This window comes from Poecile atricapillus, chromosome 20 (assembly GCF_030490865.1).
Source record: "Poecile atricapillus isolate bPoeAtr1 chromosome 20, bPoeAtr1.hap1, whole genome shotgun sequence".
NCBI classification, from domain to species: Eukaryota; Metazoa; Chordata; class Aves; order Passeriformes; family Paridae; genus Poecile; species Poecile atricapillus.
The window spans coordinates 7,807,210-7,827,941 of record NC_081268.1 but is presented as its reverse complement, the minus strand read 5'-3'; positions in this window follow the sequence as shown (position 1 = coordinate 7,827,941).

The following is a 20,732-nucleotide window of genomic DNA, read 5'->3' as shown; positions in this document are numbered from 1 at the left end:
GAGATTTCAGAGCAGGCTGTGCCCTTTCATTCGTGGGTGAGCAGAGAGCTGGGGCAGCAGGGCAGGGGCAGGATGGTCCAGAGGAGAGTGATAGCTCAGGAGGGTAAAGCTTCATCTTGTTATGGCCCCATTTCCCCCTTCTTTCTTCTCATTTCCCTCTCAAGAGTCTCATCTGCTCTCCTGGAGAAGGAAATATCTTTGGGTAGAGCTGTAAAACCTTTATCATTCCCGCTGTCTCTCTCCAGAGATGTTTTCCCTCTTGCCACTGATTGCACTGACATTCACAGAAGTTAAACATGTTTCAGGTTAGGGGATTTAATGAATCAGAAAAGCTTGGTGTGGTCAGAGGGAGGGTTCTCTGTACCACAGATGTTTGTCTATAACTGCACACCTCCCTAGTCCAGATCCTTCCCTCACCTCCCCCTCCTTCCTTGCTTTTTTTGGATGGATTTATTCCGTGTCTGGGGTCAGTCCTGGCTCTGTTTGGTCCATTTGCATAAGCCTGCAGTAAGGGAAGGAGCTGACAGGGAGGTGTTCCTTGCTCTTAGTCTCATAATTTAGCTCAGAGCTGTGCTTGGCCTTTGGGGATGGCAGGTTTCCAGCTGATGTGCTGTAATAACATGCACACAGGCTTCATATTTAAAAATTCACACAGGCTGAATAATTACAGTGTCCTGCCCAGCAGTGGGCTCGGTGACATGTCCTGAAGAACCTCGCTGACCTGAGATGTTTTAGAGACCAGGGAAGGGCAAAGATGCCGTGAGCTTTTGTTTCCTATTAACTTTGTGGACTCAGAAGAGGCCAGGTTGTGCCCCCAGGTGACTAGCAGGAGCACAATAAAATCTAGAATTTCTCAGTTTCCTTGCTCATATCCCTTATCTTCAGGAAGGTTTTAAATAAGACCACCTGCATTTATAACCTTTTGCAGTTCCTGCCTGGCTTCATCAATAATGTATTTCTTACCCGTTCTCCTGACTTTGGGGAAATGTGAGATTTGCCTCCTGAATACTTGAGATTGGACTCATCTCTGGTTCCTGGACAAGTCCTGGAACAGCTTTTATCTTTACTTCATTGCAAGGGTTGTCACTCTTGCCTGAGAAATGACAAAGCCATCCCTGTCCCTTCAGCAATGCCTGGTCTCTGCTGTCAGAGTTTGCCCTGAGCATATCAGCAGCTTCTGTGAGGGGATAGTTTTTTTTCCCATATTGCTCTAAATATTTTAAAGAAAATTCTCCCTCCCCTGCTGTGCTTTCCTGGATGTACTGGGACTACTGGGTTGGAACTTAACTCGAAACTAGTAAAATTTCAAGAACATCTGAAGAGAATCTTAGTCCTGAAGTCATGTTCAAGGACAAGTTAGGGCTCCTAGAGCAACTGGGGACCCCCTTGGCTCTCCTAATTATCAACAGCCAGGTTAAAAGGGCGTCCCATGGTGTACTCTGGAAGAAGAATTCCTAAAGTCCTGTCAGGTACATAAATCCCATGAGAATTTGAATCCATACTGTCCTGTAAAATGCTGATGCTGCTTTGTCTTGGAGTATGGGAGGGCTTGGGCAGTAACTGTGCAAATAATGTTGTCTGGCATTGTTCTAATCGCTCATGTGCACTCAGCTTAGTGCTGTAGCTATAAATATTTCAGCCCTGTTCCTCTTACCTGGGTTCATTAAGCACTTAAAGGCCCATAAGTGAGGCAGCAGCGAGGGAAGCAGACCCCAATCACGCTCTGCAGAGCTCAGAACTTGTGTGCTGCAGCGTTCCTCAAAGGATGTGCAGGTGGCACTGCCTGAGCTGTGTTTGGGACACCTGAACTCCTCCTCTGGGCTTGAACAGATCTTGTTTCAGCCAACAATTTAAGAGGATTTTTTGCTGTTCCTTTTGTCTTGCCTCACCTGACAGGTGCACAACCTTAACCGCAGTTTAAGGCAGGGTTTTGGGGCTGTCTGGCTGGGTACCCAGCTCTCTGTGCCCACCTGAGAACTGCACAGATTGAAACACACAAGTACCAGCCGTGTTTTAATACTCCAGGGCCATTTCCTATCCATTAAGGGAGAGAACCCAAGGCATGAGGCTTCTCCTACAGGACATTAACCCCAGCTGCCCTTTGGCTATTTGGGAAGCAGGCTGAGGTTGATGCTGTTATTTTAACACAGCTGCAAAGGACAGGAGTGGCAAAGCAATTCGAAGAAATATCTCCTAAAACATGGGGTCTTTTCCCTTCATTTGTGGCTGTCTGGAGCGATTTTCCCTTATGTAGGTTATAGCCCAAGTGTTATCATGAACCCATTCTGGAGGAGGAATTTCCTCAGCTGGTCTGGAGGGTGAGGCTGCTGCTGGATGAGTCCTTCTGGTTATGATGGTGGTGGTTGTAATGAAGGAAAAAAAATCTCTCTGTGGATAAATCACAGCCATAAATCCTCTCTGTGCTGCAGGAATCATATGGGATCTTCTCCAGGGAAGAGCATTCTGGGGAATCTCCTTTGAGAGATCAGGAGCAGCCCCGATGTTTTCTCTTTGAGAAGGGGCAGTCTATGGATGGCACAAAGGGAGGAGAGTTTTATTTGCTGGGAAAGTGCTGACTGGGCCATCAATCAGCCCTCATACAAGCCTGGAGTTATTAATAAAAAACCTGGTAATCTAACACCTGCTCTCAATCTTCTTTTTGGAGGGCATAAAAAGCCACAAGATCAGCCTCAGCAGTTTTGTGCATCTCCTGGACTTGTTAAATCTCTCTCACTTCCTTTAACTCACTTCCTGAAATCTTAAGCATCGATGCTTTATGCTCTGCCTTGTAAATGAAGCCTGTTATTATCATTGAGATAGTGTTTTTATGGCATAAATAATGAGCTGAAACAGGGGAAGAGGCGTTGTGTGGAATTACTGCCTGAACTGAGATGGAAATAATCAATATGTCCTCACTTACAAATCTCATCTGCATGTCGGCTCCATGTCCCTGCCTGTCTCACTCCCAATTCATTGCACAGGAGGCCCAATAAAACATGCTGGTGTCATTGATCTGGTTTATTCATAGCTGGAGATAGAAATGCATCATTCAAAAGGAGTGGAAGGCCTTCTCCTTACTGCCCCATCCTGATGGGAATGTCCTGCACCCCAGCATGGCTGGAGGAGAGCGGTGGGAGTGAAGATTCAGGGTTCATCTCTGCTGTTTGGAGCCTGGCTCACCATGTTTTCGTCCTATTACATGTGGCAGAGCAAAAGCAAAAAGGGTTTTTTTTTTAGGTTACTTTACCTTATCCATCACTTCACTTTAATGAGAAGCTTGAGTAGGACCTGGGTCTGCAGTTTCAGTAGTTTGGTCTGGAGACATTTGAGAATTATCACAGGGCAGGACAATAATGGTTTAAATTGGGTGTTTGTAGCATCCATAGAAAAAGTTGGACTCATGATATAATGAGAATAATAAAAAACCCCATGGACATGGTGGTGGCAGAGGAAGTGTTTATCAACTAGCAGGTCTGGACATGAGCAAGAGGAGGAAAAACCAGCACTGAAAATATTGCTTTGGGAGGGAGAAAACTTCGTGTGTCTCCACACTTGCAGCTCCCAGCTGCAATCCAGAAGGTTCTGGTTCTATTTCTATAGGAACACCTAATTCTATTGAAGAAATGTGTCTGATTTGAAGTTCAGCTGGATGAAGAAAATTATTTGGGATTTGCCTCTAATGGCTTTAGGGAAATGTGTAATTAAAAGGTGAGAACCTGAGCTAGTCTTCCATTTCTTCTGTGGTCAAAATGACTGATGTACCTGCAGCCCTGCTTCTTGTCTCTATAGGTTCTTTGGCAAAGAAATTGCCAATTATTTGCTGAGGAGAAAATATTCCTTAGAAAGCAGTTTTCTTTTTTGGGTATCTCATCTGTGACCTAGTTAAAGCCTGCCTATTGATCTTGGAGATGGAGAGCAAAGAAAATCATCTATTGGATCTTTTGCCTCCGAGGGGAAGGAAATTTGGTTAGTAAGCACAGCTCTGGAAGAGTTTCCACTCTTGTTTGCTTTGTCATCCCTTTTTCTGTCCTCAGCTCTAGTCAGTACCACTGCTGAATCCCAGAGAGTCTTTATACTCTGATAATCCAATATTTATCCAGAGGAAAACATGGTCTTGCAGTGTATAAGAGCTTCAGTCGCTATTTTGTCCTTTGCAGCCGCTTTTGAGATGCTGCAAACACGAATCTGACCGGCCAAAATGGTTTTACAAATGGAGTAAAGGGAAAAAGAGATCCAGGGAAAACAACTGAGGAAAAGCCAGCTATCTCTTCATGATAGAGGGGCTGGAAATGATTCAAGTTGCTCTTCCCTCTGACAGGGAACAAGACCTGAAAATAGTACAGGGAGCTGAGGACTTGAGTCAGATTTACAGGACTGAGCTGGCTGCCAACAGGCTGGCACAAGCAAAGCCGAATTCCCCTGGCAAACAGCACCCCCAGCACCTGGGCTCTTCCCACCCACACCAAAGCCCACCCTGAGCTGCTCCCAGGCTCAGATTTCCTGGATCACTGCAGAGAAGCGAGCCAGGCCCTCTGGGGTATTGGAAAAACAGCTCTCAGACACAAGTAGAGTTCAATAATTGCTCAGCCAATTGTACTTTTCTTTAATTTACTGTGCCCAGTACATCTAGAGAGTGTTTTAAGAGCTTCTCTCTAAACACATGTCTTATTGGGAGCCAAAACCTCGGCCTCTATAGGAGATCTTAAGCTGGAATAAGGCAAGGGATACAGTTCAGCTGCTTTCTTGGAGAGCTGATAAAACACTTTGGTACCCAGACAAGCTCTTGTTTCTTGGATCTCAAAATATTTTCGAGTTTAATCTCATCTCCTTCAAGCTCCACTGATTTTGATTTCTACTGAACTTTAAAATAAAGTGGAAAACTAAAGGAAAGAGCTAGCGCTGAGAGTTTTCCCATCTCCATTGTGTGAGAGCTTGAATACAGCGAGGCAAGAGGAGGATACAGGGGAGAAGGGAAGGGAATAACTGTGAATCAAAAAGTTTGTTCTTCCCCTGTTTTTATGGCAGGGCTTGTCAGAGTAAATCAGTGCCCTTGCTAGGTCTGCTGGAATTCAGCCCCCTCAGCTGGAGCCTTCCCCTGCTCCCTGCAGAGTGCTCAGGATCCATTAAGGAGCTGCAGGACATGTTTTGAGGCAAGTTTCATTCCTTTAACATGTTTAATATTGCTGAGAGTCTTAGAGGAAAGCTAAGTTGGGAATCTTGCTGCTTTGTGTAGCTTTCTGAGCAATTTTCTCCCTTATTCCTTAATTCAGATTAAATTGTCCCATCATCCAGAAGGGGCCCACTGCCAGCTGGGGCTTCATCACATTTCAGGTGTGTGTGGATTTATGGGTTTCTGAGGAGTTTTAGCAGAGGTGAGCTGTGCCTAGGCACCAGATTTAGACTGGCTTTGCATTCCAGCCTGGCACACATTTACCTGGCAGGATGTGCTCCAACCCAAGACTGTTCCATAGAAATGACAAAAGAGTTAATTAATTTTTTTTTTCCCCTTGAGGTTACAATTAACATAAAATTTTCATTGCAACCAATCTTGTATTGAGGGTTTTTTTTTACCATTTCTTTGAAATATTTAGAATCACAGAATTCTGGAATGGTTTGGGTTGGAAGGGACCTTAAAGATAATTTTGTTCCAAGCCATTGCTGTGGGCAGGGACACCTTCCACTGTCCCAGGCTGTTCCAAGCCCTTCCAACCTGGCCTTGGACACTTCAGGGATCCAGGGGCAGCCTCAGCTGCTCTTGGCACCTGTGCCAGGGCTTCCCCAACCTCACAGGGAAGAATTCCTTCCATGTATATTTGGAGAAATGAATGCTGGCAGGACACTGTTAGATACCAGAATGAATAGGACAATTAATCCTGTGGATGTTAGCCTTTCTTTTCTGAACCAGTCAGAGGAAATAACTTTGAAAACAAATCTTTTTTGAATCATTCCCCTCTTTCTCTGAGTTAATTTTCAGTGTTAAGAGAACTGCCTATTATAAGTGTTTGAGCACTAGAAAACATCAGGTGGGCTTGTAGAGATATTTTAAGGATAATCCTTTGGGTTGTATTTTGCTTTCATGAAGCTATCATAACCCCTGTAAATGTCAGTGGAAATTAGGTATTTATATTAATGGAGGCTCTCCCCTCCCTTCTTCGCTCTTAAAGGTGGGATTTTGCATCAGTGATTCAAAAGCAAGACTGAATTTCATCAAGATTTCCTCTGAAGGAGCCTGTGCTTGTCTGAGATCTGCTGGCAAGCAGCAATTGTTTAGAGGGGCTCCTTAGAATCTAATTTACAATGAAACAAACTCAAATAATATGCAAAAATAAAATTAAAAAGTGCATCAATTAACATACAAAAGTAAAACTACAACAGATTCAGCTTTAACAGCTCCTCAGAGGGTGCAGCAGCCCATGGAAGGGAGAGAGCACTGAGCATGCAAAGTGAGCAGGGGGGAAAGGAATGGGGAAATAATCTCAGGCTTCCTCTTATACAGGAAGAACCAAACAAGATTTTAGAGTGAACTTTGAAGGTGAGGTGCAAAACCAGGCTAATAATCCTTGGAAAATAAACTGTGCCTAAAAAAAAAAAAAAAGAAAAAAAGGCTTTGAGTTGGGTGGGCAGGATGTTGGATGGAATGTCTGGGGCTGACACTGAGATCAGCCTTGTGCTGGCAGCTGAAGCCACAGCTGGGTGTGGATCCTGTCTGTGCATCTGCACAGGGTCACTGCTGCACTGAGCAGGGATCTCATCCCAGCCCAGGGACTGGGAATTGTATCCATGCTCTCAAAGCCAGCATGAGGAAGGCAGACAGCACTATTGCCCCAGTGCCCAGGGCACAGACTGTGCCTCAGAACCATGGAATGGCTGGGGCTGCAAGGGACCACAGTGAGCCCAGCTGAGCCAACCTCCTGTTCCAGCAGGGCCATCCCAGAGACCCTGGCACGGGATTCTGTCTGGGTGGGTCTGGAATATCTCCAGTGAGGGAGGCTCCACACCCCCTCTGGGGTCTGTCCAGGGCTTGGTCACGGCACAGGGAAGAACTTTTGCCTCCTGTTCAGGTGGAATCTGCTGGGCATCAGCTCCTGCCTGTTCCTCTTGACCAATTGCTGGGCCCCAAGGAGCAGAGCCTGGTCCCTGCTCTGAGCCCTCCCTGTAGACATGGATGAAATCCCCTCTCAACCATCTCTTCTGGAGGCTGATCAAGCCCATCTCTCTCAGCCTCACCTCTCAGCAGTCCTGAGCAAAACCTGTCACTGGTCTAAGCCTGTGCCTCATCATGCTGCACAAAGCAGGGACGTCTCATTCTCCTGCAACGTTAAAAAAAGCAAAAAATCTCAGGTTTGGGGAGTAATCCCTCGGAAAACCTGACAATGGATGGTGTTTGCCATGGCTATAAAGCACAGGGACAACACTGACCTCTGGATGTTGTGCAAGGCTGGGATACCTGTGCAGGTGTCATCATCCTCACGTGAATTCAGCTGGCTGCACCACCTTATTCCAAAATGGGCTGAATCCATCTCTGGGTGGATCAGCCAATTAGTTAAAAATCCTCTGCTGGATTCAGGAGGATTACAAGCATGGGAGCACAGGAGGGTTGGATTTGCAAAGTCTGGGGGAAATGCAAGGGGGGAAGGATTTCTCCACTGTGTAGCCAAGCCCCAAAGGAAGTGCATTGGTGCTTGTCTGAATGTTAAGTGCTTGATTAAGCACTTTGCTGAATCAAAGCTTTAGATCATTCCTGCAGGCAAGGATTGTGACTGTTTTTATCTCTTGCACAATGCATTAATACATTCATGTGTTTTTTAAATTGCAGCAGATTGTTTTTTTGGGTGTTTTGGTGTTAAGAGCATAGCTCCTAGGGATCCTGAAAAGTCTTGGATGGCAGTAATAATGGCACTGTGCAATGCACACAACTTATAAGGAAGTGATAATTAAAGTTTATGCCACAATTATATTTCCTGCAGACCTCACTGACCGTTTTGGACAATTATTGGCCCAACACATCTTTTTTAAGGTTCTGGGAGCATTTACTCAATGTCAGATTTCCTCTTGGGACATTTGTTTTATTCATTTCTCCTTCTTCTATTAGTCTTTCAACCCAAATTCCACTTTCCTTTTCCATTTTGCTGTATGGAATCTACAGAAATAGGGTTCCTCCTTTACTCACAGGTGCCTGCAATTCAATGAATGACTGAATGGTCTTTATAGAAAAGGTTTGCAGTGGGCTTTAGGATCTGTCTGCTTGAGAAGCACTGTGTATTATGTGTTGTTATTAATATTGCTCATCATGCTGAAATAGTTACCTTTTCCAGATGAATCACCACCGGCATAGCATTATTCAGAATATTGAAACTACCAGAAAATAGTGTTTTTCTAGGAGTAATATTCCCTCAGCGCATTAGTTAGTAAATGTCACACACAAATTGCTCATGATTTCCCTTAGATCAAAGGAATATTTCATAACAGGTGCAATATGCTTTTTTGCCTTCAAAAGAGAATGTGAGAGTCAGCATGAGATACATCCTATGGAAAAAGCTGTCTGGGATAAATCAGATTATTATGAGGGATGTGTAAAAGGAAGGACAGTTTCTATTTGAGATCAGACATGTTGTCCATGGTATTGAAAGATGAAATATTCTGCTCTGCTGAAGGGCAGCTGAATGCAGTGACTGCAGACGTTCTTGCTGGCAAGTCAGGAAAATGGTTTTCCATCCTCTTCACAGCCAGTCACACAGCAGCACAGAACTGAACATGCTGTCGTGTCCTTCATTCCCTTTTCTTCCCTTCCACCCCATCAGCAGGCAGTGCTGCACCTCTCACCACGCTGCACTGTGGGCTGAACTGAAATGGGACAGCAAATAAAGATTCTGAGGGTTTAACAGTGGGACTGGAGGTGTGTAATGCTGTGTAAAGGGTGTTTAAAGCTGGGATGATTCTAGAATTCATGTTTCCATGTGAAACCCTGGAATGCTTCAACACAAGGGTAGGAAATGATGTTTGGGCCGAGTTATGGGGTGTTTGGGCTGGATGTTGCTATGAACAAAGGGAAGGTTCAGCAGTGCATTTCACCAGCTGAAGAATAAGATGTTAAATTTCTGCAGGGGATACCCCCCAGCCTGGGAGCCAGCAGGACACATTCACCCTGAGCACAGGGTTGCTCTGGGTGAGATTCTTGGCGTTTCTGAAGCTTGGGGGTTATTGCTGCCAAAAGGTGTGAATCCAGAGCCAATGGCAGTGTCTGCAATCCAGTGGAAGTTTGTGTGCTGATGAGCAAGGGGCAGTGAGAAACCAGCAAATCTGATCATTTTATGGGTTTCACAGGTGGGGAAACCTCCGTGCCCAAACTGAGACTGGCTCAAAGTTGGCTCCTGGAGGCATGGCAGGCTGGAATGGAGCCAGCAGCTTCTGAGAGCCAGATCAGCTCCTTCCTCCCACAGCAAAAATCTTCCTCCCACCCCAGTCCTGCAGTTATTAACAGCTGTTTCCAAACTGAAAGCGGCTTTCTGAAATTGGAGCATAAAAAATAATCTTTCTCCTTCTACTCAAGCTCCACACAAACCTCTGTGGATGAAGGGTAACAGAGAATTAGGGAAAGCAGAATATTCCTTTTTATTTAATCCTAGCAAAAAAGACATCCTTCTTAAAACCATACAACAAACAGAAAACCTGTGCTGCCATAGATCTTGTTGCTAAGACAGAGTCTATCCCAGCAATCTGTCCTCCTGCCTTTCTTGCTGTGCTGGTACTTTCCTGAAAGTGTTGAGTCTGCGTTTTTACTCCTCCTCACACTCAGTACCCAGAGTAAATGATGCCAGACTCTATCAGCTCTCTGGACATTGTTCCCACAGCATTTTCAATCTTGGCTGGGGGGGAGAGGGATGGGGTAGTTATCTGCTTGAGTTTAAACACTACAAAACAAAACAGTTCTCTCCGAGAAAGCTGCAGAGATCATCTGAATTTACATAGCTTAGGTGGGGAAAAATAACTTCACTGTCATTGAGATTGCCTATTCTCCCTTCACACTTAGGTTTGTTGTTGAAGGATCATTTACCAGCCTAAAATGCAGGTGGAGCAGAGCAACATAATCTGAAAACCTGGCAGGGAGGAAATGAGCATCACTGCTTGTGTCTCGGTGTCTTCCCCACCTCCTTCCTTATAGCTTAGCTTTGATTTTGGGGTCCTGACCATGGGGCTGTTTGTAGGGACGGTTTTAGTACCTTAAAAGGTCTCAATCCTCAGCAGGGTCTGGGAGGTGGGGCTATTATAAATTGTAACAAGGTACCAATTAGACAGGTAGCAAAATTTGGCTTTTCTTTCCAGGGTTTTCTCCAGCTGTGACAGGCCGCAAATAGGAGAACCTAAAAATAAAGTTGAAGTTGATTTCTCAGCAGACAGAAGTAGAACTGTGCACCATGTGAAATATTCCTGAGTGTTTTTGGTGTAAATAGTGATTTATGATGGCCCAGTACCATGGCACCACTGAAACTCCTGGGTTTGGTCAGCTGTGGATTCTTGAACCCCTGGCACAGCAGAAATCCCCTGTGTTGCCTCATTCTAAATCAAAATGTAAGAAGCTGATATTTTCCTAAAAGAAGGAAAGACACTGTTCTTTATTTAATGGTAACTTTAAACAAAGCTGCTTTCCTTGAAGAGAAAATGCTCTTGAGAACATCGTTTAGAGCACAGTGAGCTTTTATAGCAGCCACAGCCTGTTTGTCCTTTACATTTAGCTCTTACTTGGCTGATATCAATTAAGGAGGAAATTCATAAAGGTCAGTTCATAGAATCCCAGGCTGGTTTGGGTTGGAAAAGACCTTGAAATCACTTTATTCTAACCCTCTGCTATGGGCAGGGACACCTTCCACTCTACCAGTTTGCTCAGAGCCCCTTCCAATCTGGCCAATAGGACAGGTAGTGGATTATTCACACAGCCCCAAAATTATGAAATTATGATTAATTTCCAGCTATGATAACTCGTGTCTTAACTCACTGGTAATTTCTGGAGCTTTAAAGTTGTATTGCTTTTATTTTAGCCAAGGGTAGGTTCTGTCTCATCTTTATGTGCAAGACCTTCATGACACACACTCCTGGAAATTAAACCATATTCCCATCCCCTTCATTCTGGGAAAAGTTCCCTGTGCTGCCTTGGGTCTTTTATCAACTTATGTATAAATCCAAATAAAATAGAAATATCCAAATAATATTTTCCTGTCTGCTAGTGGGCAGGTGGCACAATCTTAAGGTGATTAAAGGCTTTCCCTCCTCCTTAGAAATAGTAATTTCCTTCTATTTTTAGAGGTGGAGACTGTCTCTGTGTGCCTCTACCCCGAGAGCTGTCCTTTACCCAACGTAGGCAAATAACAGCCAGCATTAACAGGAAAATAGAACCAAACCCCTTAAGTCCTGCACAACTGGGACACTTCCACAGCAGTGACCAAGCCCTGTGGTGATATTTTCTCCTCTCCTGGCAGCAGGGTGTCCTGGGGCCATGCAGGGCACTTGGAGCATCCCTGGTGTGCCAGCTCCTCAGCTCGGGTCCCAGGGAATGGGCAGCCCTCGTCGTCATTCGGCTCACGCCACATCCCTGTCTGGGAGTCCCTCATTTAGCGATTTATGGGCCATGTCAGCGTAATTTAGTGTCTTAATACTGCTGGTCAAGGACCATCAGCGTCTTCAAAACCTCCGCTGTCCTTGGTAGGGAATGGAAGCAGAACTCGCCCGGAGTCAGCTCCTCCGGGCAGCTGAGGGACAGCTGAAGGCAGAGCTGATCTACACCCTTGGAGATAAAATGATTTCCCTGTTGGAAAAAAAATGGCTTTAAAAGCAGCATTAAAACCAGTAGGGAGAGAGAATGGGCTCTGAAAGATCCACTTGGTGGGTCTGTGCTCTCCCCTGAAGGCAGCAGAGCCAGGGATGCTCTCCAGGTGTGCCCTGACCCTGTCCCTGGGCAGCCATCCCTGCTGGACAAACACCTCACTCCAGGACAGGGGAGGAGATGAATGCTCAAGTGTTTCACACCTGCACTTTGGACTAAAATATTCATGGTTTTATACTTTCTGTGAACCCTCAGCTCAAGGCAAAGAGGTGATGCCTGATTTCTCAATCATCTGCGTTCAAGACTTTCACTGCTTGCTCTAAGTATAGCAAAGATATTCCCTGTAATTCAGAGGTTCACTCACCAGGAAGAAGGCTAGAGGTGGCTTTCTACTGGTGAAAAGGGACAATACAAGAAAGAACTGCCTAAAAATCCATATTTAAAAAGAATAGTAGCTTAAATGAGATTTGTAAGCAAAAAGTAAGGACCCAGTGGACTGCAGCTTGCTGAGTGTATGGATTCTGTGGGGTACTGCAGGGAAAATGACATTTAATTCTCTTCCTGAAGGTTTTACGGGAAGGTTTCCATCCATTTTGTCTCACACAGGGTGTGCACACCCTGAAGTCTCTGCTGGTGCATTCAGGTCCTCCAGTCCCTTCTGCCAGGTTCCCAAAGTTATTTAATTTTTTTTAAGAGGGCCTTTTTCTGTTCAGATGCTGAGTAAGTTCTGCACAGGATGTAGCAGAGTGGAGATTCACATGTGATTGCTCTGACTTCTAATAAAGAAAATATAATTCATGTCATTATTTACAGCAATAACATCCCACAATGAAACCTTTCTCTGTCTGATCCCAGTTCCAGCTCCTCTGCTCCTGTCCTGCTGCTCTTCACAGAAGGCCTCAGAGGGAATCACTTTGCAGGTTTTTAGAAATGTTTTTCTCCTGTTGAGGCTTGCTGCTCTTCTGTTGGCTTTTTGCAGGGAGTCCAGGCCAAGGACATGTAGTGAAACTGTTTTCCAGCCAGGCTTCTCAAGTGGGGGGACAGGGAGAAAATAAACAACTCTGGCTTTGAAGTTCCCCATGCAGTGACAGCAAGGTTTCTTCTTTTTTTATTTTTTTTATTTTAGTTTTCTTCCAATAAGAAATTTTCAAGGAAAGGAGTGAGGAGCATTTTATCTTGCTGATAGGAGAATATTAAAAACACAGGAGGATGCCGTGAGAATGTGAAACCTTCATTGCTCTGAACCAAAGAGAGGCAAGAGATAAAGTGCCAGTGCCTTTGTCCTATTAGCTGCTCCTGTTTACTCCACTGTGCCAGTCTGTTGAGGTGTTTAATGACTTTTCACATCACCATAGGGGCACTGAGACAAGAGAAGCATTCATTCCCAGTCTTCTCTCTTTCTCCTCCTTTTTTTCACTCCTTTGCCTCAGCCTCTGATGTGACACATTCTTCCAGGGTGTCCTGGCTGTCCTAGTTCCCGTGTCACCCTCCTATTTGCTGTTTATTTGTGGCAGGCAGCGCCTCTGGGACACTGGTGTGGGTAAGGAATGAGCAAGAGGAGGAATTGGCTTTGGAAGCAAAGGAAAAGGTGCAGGTAGGAGTAAGCAAGCAGAAGGAATTTCATGGTAAGAGAAGGGAAAGCATCAGCTGGTGTTACTGCAGCAGAGACATCCTGGCAGTGCATCCCCAGTTCCTGGGGGTTTCTCCAGTCCCTCTCCAGTCCCTGCTCCTGGTGAGAGCCCCAGGTTGGCAGAGCAGCTCTGCAGTTTACAAACAGCTCTGCATTCCAAAGTTCAGCAGGATTTATAACGTGACAGCGCCGTGTGAGTCACCAGTGCTGGGGACTGAACTCGCAGACCTCTCTGTCTAAATCCAAGAGCTGCCACAGCCTGAGCTAAAAGGCCACATCTCTGAGATGAAGAAGAACCATAAAATACCCCTTGGGCCTCTCTTTGGTGTGGAGGACAGCGCTGGCTGTCCCCTCAGAGCAGTGGGAGGGGTGGGGGCTCTGTGCCCTGCAGAACAACAGCGGCCACATCACTCCTGGCCCATCCCCTGCCTTGTGCAGGGCAGAACAGGGAGCAGGAGCCAGGAGAAGGGAATGGAGCATTCCAGAGTGAAGCTGGAGGCTGGGTGCAGGAGTGGTGCTGAGGGAGGTTCTGTGGTGGTGGCTGGAGCCAGGAGAAGGGAATGGAGCATTCCAGAGTGAAGCTGGAGGCTGGGTGCAGGAGTGGTGCTGAGGAAGGTTCTGTGGTGGTGGCTGGAGCCAGCAGCCCAGGGCTGGTGCCTGTCTCAGCAGTGTGAGCTCCAGCAGGCAGCACCCAGCAGCAGAGGGACCACAGCACCTCAAGGGTGGCTTTTGGGACCTTCTCACCTCTCACTCCTCAGTGGCTCCAGGCAAAATGTGGACTCACTGCTGTTACCCCCTTGCTTTGGCTTTGAAAGGCTTTGAAAGCAAGTGCTGAGAAGGGTTTGCTACAAAAGCCATTTTGTTCCAAATCACTCCCCCCTCACCCAGACAGTGCTGGGGGCACGGAGACACTGCTTGGCAGCCTGGCAGCAGCAGTTTGTAGCCTTCAAGGTGTGTGTGTGCTCCTTATTTTTCTGCCTTTGGATTCTCTCAGTGTCCCTGTGCTTAATGGAGAGACTGGGGATGGGAAGTGAATCATCCCTCTGGTTTCGTTCTCTGGGGGGAAAAAAAAAAGGCTTTCTGTTGCCTCTCTGCAACCAAAATGTAAAGGTTTGAACCTTTGTTTTCATTCTAATACAGTGGGAAGATGGAGAATTGGTTTGTGGCTGAGCTTTGCCCTTTCATTGCCCAGGGATGAACCATCTCCACATCTCTGAACATCTCTGCCCTCCTGATGGCATCACACAGGTTACAGGTGAATGATCACTCCACCAGGACTGGAGAAATGCCTGAATGCTGAATTTGATGGACCAGAATTCCCCAATGGGAAAATCAATAAGGTCTGCAAGAATTAAGCTGAGTTTCCTCCAGGATGCCCATCCCAGGGCACAGACTCTCACAGAAGTGTGGATATTCCCCAATCTCACAAACCCAACAAAACCATGGATTTTACTCCATTTTCTTTTAATCAGAGCTCAGATCATGGCCAATATCAAAGATATATTTGGTGTCTTCCACTCTGCATCTTGAGAAAATAGTATGTGGTCCAAATATTTTTGTTTTGTCAAAACCAAAATATTTTTCTGGAAGGAGTCTGTTTCAATGATAGTTCCAGCTGGGGATAGTTGAAACAAATAATTTAGTTTTTGTTTTGATACCACTCCACTCTTTTGATAAAATAAAAGATGTCAACTGCATTTATTATGACAGTTCACACTGTAATAAATACAAATGTCTACGGACAGTGTTCTGTAATATATTGTGCTACTCCAGTGTAACTGAAATGGACCATTTCCCTATTAAAATGTAATGTTGCAACACAATTGAAATCAAATATTTTAAGCAACAAATCATCTCTAAAATTTTAATTCAATATGAAATATAAAAATTTCAACTTCTTTCCCTGAGTCAGATATAAAAAGACAGACAATTTTCTGTTTAATTCATTCGCCCACCCAAGTAATTTTGATTCAGAGAAAGAGGTGAGAAATAACCTACTTGACAATTCTGAAATAATTTATTCAACAGATTAGAAACCAATGGAACTTATACTTCTGTAAAATTGAGTGGTAGGGTAAGGCCACAAATGTAGGTGTGAACATGGGAGTGGATATATATATTATCACTTATAGTAACTGGCATTGTGCTCAACCCCTTCTGTGCTAAATGTTCCGAGTTTCCAGTGGTTGAAATCTCAGGAGATGAGGCAGAGGGGAGCTGGAGCTGCCCAGCCAGGTGAGGTGTGTTTGTGACAGCCTTTAGGACACACACACAGCAGCAGCAGCAAAGACAGGAAAGCTTTGGCTTAGCCAACATATTGCCACTGGAAAATGAATTTATTGCAGGTGCTGGGGATGAGGGAGCCCGACCTTTCCAGGTGGCAGCAGCGTGTGGGGCGCTGGTGGCCTGATGTCTCATCAGCTCTGCAGCAGGGCAGAGGTTGTGCTCACCTCCTCCAAGTTCTCGTGGAGTATCCTGACCACAACATCTCCTGCATACCTGGTCAGAGGCTGCTCTCTTAAATGGAACAGGGTTTGTCAGTGGATTTCAAAAGCTGCTTTTAAATATTCTCAATTTTTATGGCAGGATGACAACGAAGTTGCAAGCCCTTTTCAAAGAGTACCCTCAGTGGAATATAGAGGCTTCTAAGAATTATAGAGTGGTTTGGGTTGGAAGGGATCTTAAAAATCATCTTGTCCTGACCCCACTGCCATAGGCAGGGACACCTTCCACTAGACCAGGTTGCTCAAAGCCCTGTCCAACCTGGCCTTGAACATTTCCAGGAACATTTCCACAGCTCCTTTAGGTGAGAGAGGAAAGAAAAAGAACATTAATCCTCCCATGGCTGCGTAAAAGCACGAGTTCTGTGTGTGTGTGTGCTGGCTGAGCCAGTGGTATTCAAACACAAGTGTATTTTGTCAAGTACATTGCTTCAAGGCCCTGAGTCAAAACAGGAGTTATTTATGCACACATAAAATTAATCCTCAAATGATTAGCTCAGGAATGCATGTCCTGCAAGTAACCGCTGGTAGTATTTTAATAATGAGAAGCTAAGTCAGGAGAAATTCTGCTCTTAGTTATTCTGCTACAGAATGTGGCTGCTAGTAATGAAATAATTCAGTGAGTTATACATTTGCTTTATTTATGGGTGTGCTCTTTACTTATACATATTTTTATTGCTTAATATTTAAAATGCACTAAGGGCACGTAAGATGCAGCAGCAGAACCCTGGTGCTGCTCCAGTCCCGTGCCAGGATTCTGTGGAGGAACAGCAGCAGGAGGGCTCAGATTCCCCAGGTTATTGTACCTGCCCAGGGATGTCTGGGTGGGAATGATGATGAAGTTTTAGATCCCTCAAAAGCCAGGAATGGGATGGAATAGAGCCCAAAACAAAGCTGCTTGTCTGGGCTGACAGTAACACAACACTGCCAATCCTGGGCATGTAAAAATCAGGGTGCAAAACATCAAACTCATGAAGTGTACAGAAAAAAAATATAATAAATAAAAAGAAAAACAGCATATGGGAGATTGCTTTTATTTGGCACAACTCGCCTTGGTAAATGTAGGAGCTTAGGAGCTGCATTTTTAAACCTTTCCCCTTCCTCTTATTGAAGCGAGAAGGGTTAGAATTGTGCTGTTATTTTTGCAAATGAGACAGTCAAAAAATCCTTTAATGCTTTGGTTTAAAAATATCAGGTTATTACCCAACATGTGGCACGAGAACAACTTTTTGCTCACATTTGCACCTCGATGTCCCCAAGTCTGTTTGTACAAGTAAAGGGCTGGCCCAAGGAGAATTTTTTTTTTTCTTTTGAGATACAAGGAGGTATCATCTATCTGCAAGAATTGAGAAGAGAACAGATGACTTCTCTTTCTCCTTTTTTCATTACCCTGAGAGGTTTACAGTCTGGTCTCTGTGTGAAAATAAATGGGTGAGGCCAATAGTCTGAAAGCACCACTGAATGATGCAATGGTGTGCCTTAAAAAAGTAATATTTCATGGCAAATCATCTTGCTGTGAAACAGAGACAAGATGCTTCTGTTTTTCTCCTAACTGCATCTGTTTTCTGTTTGTTTTTTTTTTTTTCCCTTCTCTTCCAGAAATGTGGTTCAAATCCAACCTGGGGCCTGGGGGCTGTCCTGAGCTCATTTTGGAAAGGGATTTCAGTCTTGGTAGTATGAGTTGGGTGGTTGCAGTTCCCTTGCTTGATGGAAAGTCATTTCTGGTAGAGAAGGGCAAAAATTTGGGGTTTTGAATCCCAAACAGGCACTTGGTGGCAGATTCAGCCTCAAGAGGTGATGTTTGAAGGCAGAGCTGAGCTCTCTGATGCACAGGACATCAGGCTGGCTGCAGTGACAGCAGCCAAGCAATTGGATGGCCTGGCATCAAGGCACTCCAGTGTTCTCCAGCCAAGAAGATCCCAAGAGCACTGCCTTTGGGATGGGCAGGGAAACCACAAATATCATAACTGGCTCTCCTTCCTTTCCTTCTTCCTCTTTTTTACCAAATATGAAATACAAAAAAATTGTTTCAGCACCTTCTGAAAATATCTATAGGGATTTTTTTCTTTTTTCTCTTCAATAATCCATTCCATTTTGAGATAATTGCTTTGGAAAATCACCAAAATCTAAAGAACTGGAGGGATAAAAACCAGTAGCAATGACATTTTCTTCTGTATTTTTTTTTTAATAGACAAAAAACAGAAAAATAAAAATCAATAAATATTTTTAGAAAAAATTGCTTAAATAATTTTTAGTGCTAGAGGGAATAAAAAGGTCAAACTCTGCCAAATTCTGCTGCTGGGCTCCTCAGCCTCTTGTGCAGGTGGACGATGCATTTTGATGAGTGGACTCAGAAAGGTGGCAGTGGTTGCCTTCACTGAGGTCTGCTTTCCTCCAGCTGCAATTCTCACAGGGATAAAACCAGAGCCAAGTTTCCCAGTTTGAGCAGAGGTGACTGAGCTGCACTTCAGGTTTATTTTCCCTTCTGCTGTCAGTGTCAGGTGGTGGCCACAGCCCATGGCACAAACCCACCCTGAGCTGCCCAGCAGTGAGATCCTGCGGCTGTTCCCTGGCTCGGGAGTGGGATTGAATTGCTCCAAACCCTCTCCTTGATGATGATGATGATGATTGCTGTTGGATGGACAGCAGGGAGGAGTGTTAGGAGAGGGCACGCTGGAGCTGTAAATCTGTGGCTGCAGTTGGGGAAGGAGGGACAGGCAGGGTCTGGCAGGCTCAGGCACTCAGAGGTGTTGGCTGGGGGGTAATTCAGCAGTGAGGTGCAATTTGTGTGCATTTGGATGCAATAATGAGTAAATATTGAGCTCTGGTGAGCTCCTCACTCCGAAATATCGGTGTTTTTATTGTCCTCTTCCTTGCTTTCCTGTGAGTTTGCTCCATTGATCTGTCTATTCCAAGTGCCCTTCACCATCCTGCCCATCCCGAGGAAATTGCCCTGGCACCTTTCAGTGCCTCCCTGTGGCTGCCTGCTCATCATCATCCAACTTCTGAAGGGAATGGAGAAAACCAGCCCAGCCCTGCTCTGCACGAACGCTGGGGGCTTTTCTGTCTCCTTCTCCATCTAACACTGCTCATTAGCCCGAATTCTCGCAGCGTGTTTGGTAGCCTGGGCAGAGTGCATTGATCTTCCTGCTGCCAGGCAGTGGAAAAGGGGGAGAAGCAGGAGAGGGAGAAGCAGGGCTGGCCTGCAGTAGTGACTCAGCTGGAACTGCTTGGCAGGGCTGTTGAGAGCTTGGCAGAGCCCACTGCAAGGCACGTTTTCCAATGAAACTTGCAGGAGGGCTTCCTTTCAGCCTGGGAGACCTGTGGCTGTGCTGATTGTCCTGGGTTTTGTGTCGGAGCTTTTGCAAATCTGTCTTGTCTTCAAATAGTCCAAAGGGTTTATTTTGCCTCCTGCTCCAGCCAGAAGGGGTCTGGATATTTGTGTGTGCATGTGTGGTTTTATCTCCAGCCCTGCGGTGGTTTTCAGAGCTGAGCAAATGGTAAACACAAGTGCTTAAAAGGTGTTGGGATTTTTAATGCCCCTCTGGTTAAAAGAGAAAGAAGGAAATGGGAACAAAAACAGAGTAGAAGAAAATGCCCTGTGTACAAGGGAAAGAGAAAATGTAAAGAAAATGGATGTTTAAAACGAAATGCCCCAAAAGAGTGCTTCTGCAGACAGGAAAATGTCTACACCACAAGCCTTTCTTCTTCCTTTCTTTTTGTCTTTACAGAGAGGTTTCATTTGTAGCTGATGGATTGATGGTCCATTATCCTTATTTACACTCTGGCAGAAACAAGTCAGGGTCACTCACAGTGTTACCCCCATCAAAGCCCTTTGTACAAGCATGGCAGTACAGAAGGATGTGGGGTACAGAGGGCTGGTTTGAGAAGTGGCACTGCCACCATAACAGAGCCCTGAAGGGTCTGGGAGGCCTCTTCAGTGGCTCCTTCCTGTGACTCAGTGCTGCTGCCTCCAACAGCCATTGCAGTCCTCGAGATTTGTGCATTTGAACAAGCCTGAGGTCCCCATGCCCTGGAGTGTGGGTGGGAGAAGGGCCATCCTCCTCCAGCCCCACAGATCCTGACTTTGTTCCCCCCATCCCACAGCTCTGTTTTTTCTGACCCACCAAGCAGGCTCAAAGGCAGTGATTTGGCCAGGATCTCATCCCATCCTTCCCTTCCTTTGGCTTTATCTGATGAGCCAAGGCTGGGGAGAGCCGGGGTTTGGGGAGAGGGCCTCCAGCAATGTTGTCTTTTCTCTCTGGTTTAATGTCTGCTACAAGCACTGCAGAACTCTTTTGCCATCAAAGGACTTTTTACCACAGGGAAATCCCTCTGAGACCATTTTGGATGGGGTTGTCTCCTCTGCACTGCCAAGAGCACTGCCAAGTGACCAGATGGCACTGGAGAATCAGGCCTCCAAATATTAGTCAAAAAGCCCATCTCCTCCTCCCCTTCAATTCCTTATTTGGCCCTTGGCACAGGGAGGATTTCGTGTTCCCAGAGCTGGACGTTTGTCAGCATCTTCACTGCTCAGCCATCCACCCACATCCACCCCCAGCCCCCAACAAGCTGCTCTCACTACAGATGTGGTGTCTCCTTAGCCACAGAGTCCCCATTGCTGAGAGATTTCTATTCATATACATTTCTGTAGCTTTTCTTTTCTCCCTCCCCTTTTCTTTAGCGCACCTTGTATTTAATTTGGCAGAAAGCTCTGTTGAAGCTGCTTTACCTTTCCTGCATTATTATTCAATTGTATTTCCCCTGATGAAAACTTGGCAGT